The sequence below is a fragment of the Gossypium arboreum genome, chromosome 12 (assembly GCF_025698485.1).
Source record: "Gossypium arboreum isolate Shixiya-1 chromosome 12, ASM2569848v2, whole genome shotgun sequence".
In the NCBI taxonomy this organism is placed as follows: domain Eukaryota; kingdom Viridiplantae; phylum Streptophyta; class Magnoliopsida; order Malvales; family Malvaceae; genus Gossypium; species Gossypium arboreum.
This window is the reverse complement of record NC_069081.1, coordinates 99,747,288-99,750,851: the sequence shown is the minus strand read 5'-3', so window position 1 is coordinate 99,750,851 and position 3,564 is coordinate 99,747,288. Positions and strand designations below refer to the sequence as shown.

The 3,564-nt window shown below is 37.5% G+C and overlaps 1 long non-coding RNA gene across 1 annotated transcript; it reads left to right on the top strand.

The window, feature by feature from the left end:
• Positions 1-990: 990 nt before the first annotated feature.
• LOC128285733 (uncharacterized) lies at positions 991-2,404 on the top strand. The gene is made up of 2 exons (XR_008276275.1): positions 991-1,116; positions 2,035-2,404. It is a non-coding gene; the product is annotated as an uncharacterized LOC128285733 (long non-coding RNA).
• Positions 2,405-3,564: the final 1,160 nt, after the last annotated feature.

Genomic DNA, 3,564 nt, shown 5'->3' with positions numbered 1-3,564 from the left:
TATTTGACTCATGATTTAGAGTTGGCAGCAGTGATATTTGCACTTAAGATTTGGAGACATTACTTGTACGGAGAAAGGTGTATTATATACACTGACCATAAGAGTCTTAAGTATTTGTTGACTCAGAAGGAGCTGAACCTTAGGCAAAGGAGATGGATTGAGTTGCTTAAGGATTATGACTGTTCGATCGAGTATCACCCAAGCAAGGCTAATGTGGTAGCCGATGCTCTAAGTTGTAGAGTCAGATTCGATCCGAGAGCAATGTTTGCTCGTCTCGAGTCAGATGATGATAGAAGTCATTGGTGAGTTGCAAGTGAGGCCAACCTGGTGGATCGATTAAGGAAAACAGTTGAACGATGAGTCTTTGGTCGCTCGTTTTCAACAAGTTAAGGAAGGGAAACTTCGAGTTTGGGAGCGAGAAGAGACGTTGCAACAAAGAATACCCTCATCTGTTTGGATTAGGTAAATTTCGAGGACAAAATTTCTTTAAGGAGGGTAGAGTTGTAACGCCCCAATTTTCGGGAATCCTGTGAATGTTTGCATAGGTTTAATTATGTTAGTGGGCCTCTAGAAAGCCCAAGCTTAAGATAGAACCCGACAATTTTAGTTAATTTTTGTTCCATAACAAAAAGGGGGTGAAATTATGAAATAGCACCTATGTGAAAATGTTTGAAAATGCTATAGGCTAAATTGAAGTGGCCAAATAAATAGGAGTGCAAAATAGGAGGATTTGCATGACAAACCTCCCATTTTACATGAAGCGGCCAGCCATCATGTTGTTGTAGACAAAATGTACACTTGATATCCATAATTTATGGTACAAATTGATAATAGGTTAGGTAAATGTTCCATGTTAATAGGTTAGGTAAATGTTCCATGATAATGGGTTAGGTAAATGTTTCATGATAATGGGTTAGGTAAAGGTTTCATGATAAGAATTTCATGTCTTTTGTATTAAAGAATTAAATGGATGAAATATGAAGTTTTATTAAAAGAAAAAGGAGTGAAAAGAACAAAGTTTTGTCCATCTTTGTTCATCATAGCTGAAAGTTAGAGAAGAGAAATGAGAGGAGAAAGCTCTTGAGTATTCGGTCATTAGGAGGAGGAAAATTGAAGGTAAGTTCTTGGTACCTTGCTTCTATTTTGAGGTTCATGAGTTCTTCTTGATTCTACCTTAACTCTTGAAGTATATTTTGATTTTTAGTTGTGTTGTGAGCATTTGGTCATGAATTAAAATGAAGGAAATGGTTGTTGTTTCATGTTCTTTTGATGAAAAATGGAAGATATGTGAAGTTGAGCCAAACAAATGAGCATGCATGTGCCTTAGATGCTAAAGGAAAAATCGGCTAACATGTTGTGCTTTGAAATGATGAAATGGAGATTATGCTTAAGTAAAAATCATAGATATGTGATGATTGATTGGTGATATACATGTTTAAATAACATGCATGCAAGATAGGTGTATGAAAGAGTGATTTGGTAATAAATCTGCTTGGGACAGCAGCAGTAACGTGACTTTGGAAAATCACCATAAATTGTGGGAGATGAATTAGAAGCTGAATAAATTATGTAATTAAAGCTTATTGAGTCTAGTTTCTAATGAAATAAACAAGAACATATTTTGAATTCTGTACAATGAGAAATTTGATTTGTAATGAAGAGTGGTCAGATTAGTCAAACAGTGAAACATGGGAAACTTTGAGAAAAATCTGGTATTGATTGGCTAAACCAAAAATTCTGAATATTTTATGGATAGAAGATATATGAGTCTATTTTCAAGGAAAATTAACGGAACTTGATTTGGAGTTTCGTAGCTCCATTTATAAATGATTTAGTGACTGTTGCTCAGGAAGACAGCTTGCAGTGAAATTATGATTATGTGGTAAACATTGACAAAAATTTGTTAATGAGTTGCTTATTGTTTTCTTATAAGCTTACAATGATCTGTAGGTGTGGTTGGCCGAATATTGTAAGGGGTTAATATGTAGTTTGTATTTGAATAGTTAGATTAACGTGTTAGTAATCCAATTGTAGGCGGTTCATGTGTGGATCTCATCAGCATATCGTCGCAAACAGGTGTGTAACTAACACCCTCTTTCTTAGTCTAGATCGGCAAAAGTCGAAAAGCCGAAATGCCGAAAACCAGTATTTTGTAGATTTGCGAGTGTGCGAATGCTCGTGAGGTAAATCGATTAATGTTTTTGGTAAGCTGCAAAATTTGGACTGCAAAGTATATGATTTCTGTGCCCTCGATATTTTTGGGCTTAATGGGCCAAAATTGGAATGATGGGCCAACGGGCCCAATTCGGTAAGAACCCTCGGTACGTGATTCTGTTAGTACGTGAAAAGTAGGAATATGCATGAAAAACCCTAAAAGCAGCTAAATTACTATAATACCCCTATGTATGGAAAATTACTGTTATACCCCTAGGTGCAAAATTATCGAAATACCCCTAGGGTTAAATTGACCTAAATGCATGTTTGACTGTTGTTATTTACTGCATGCCATGTTGTTATTATTTGATGCATGGGATTGGGATATTGACGGAGGAAGTCTGAAAGTGGCTTGTCCACGATGGAGGCTTTGCCTCAATTTATCGATAATCGAGCAAAGCAAGGTCAGAATCGTGGAGTGTTAATTTGGGTAGGTTGAGCTATTCCCACATGGAGTGTATGGCTGGTATGGGTGGAGTGTAGTGGTTGGTGGGTTGAGTAGTCTCCCAAATGGGCTTGCATATGTTTATTGATGTTGCATGTATTTTGAAATGGGCCTATGGGCCATACTGTTATCTGAATAAGGGCTAAGGCCCGCTTTATTGTAATCTGAAAAGGGCTCGCCCAAGTACCACTGCATACTGAATGGGCTTAGGCCCAATAGGCTTGAGTGACTTGGGCTTTGAATGGGTTTTCCTTACACACCGAGTTTCCCCAAACTCACCCCTTTTATTTTCATCCACGAGGAAATCCTCACCATAGTGGGCTTGAGTCGTGAGGGAATTCGGAGTGGCCACCCGCTCGAAAGTTTGATTTTCTTCTCGTGAACTGGACATCCTTTTAATTACGTTTGAGGTTTTGGGCTTTTAAATGTAATAAGGCCGCTTATTTATTTTTGATGGTTTTAATATGTATTACTAAGATAGGTAATACTTATTTTAACTGTTGAAATTGGATAGCTTTAGGGCGTTTTCATAAACAACAGTTGATTTCAAAATAACACGACAACAAGCAAAGCTTCCGAATGAAAGTATTTTCCAAAATTAATCACTTTTCCTAAAATGACTTAATCAAATCGGTTTCCTAAAAATATCCATGACGTTAAGGTGTGGCAATGGCAGATGCATGTTCAGGATTGGATCCGAAGGAGCTTGGTACTTAAGCAGTCCGATGGACTCACCACCTCTTTTCCGGTTTACCTAGTGCACAACTTCCATTCACTTTAACCCTTAATGAATTAATCTTTTGAACATCAAGTATGATTTTCTGGACTTAGAATGGAAATTTTTTTTTACGTTTTGATGTGGCATGCCGGATCCGGCCATAACTTCTGGGCCGGGTTTGGGGTGC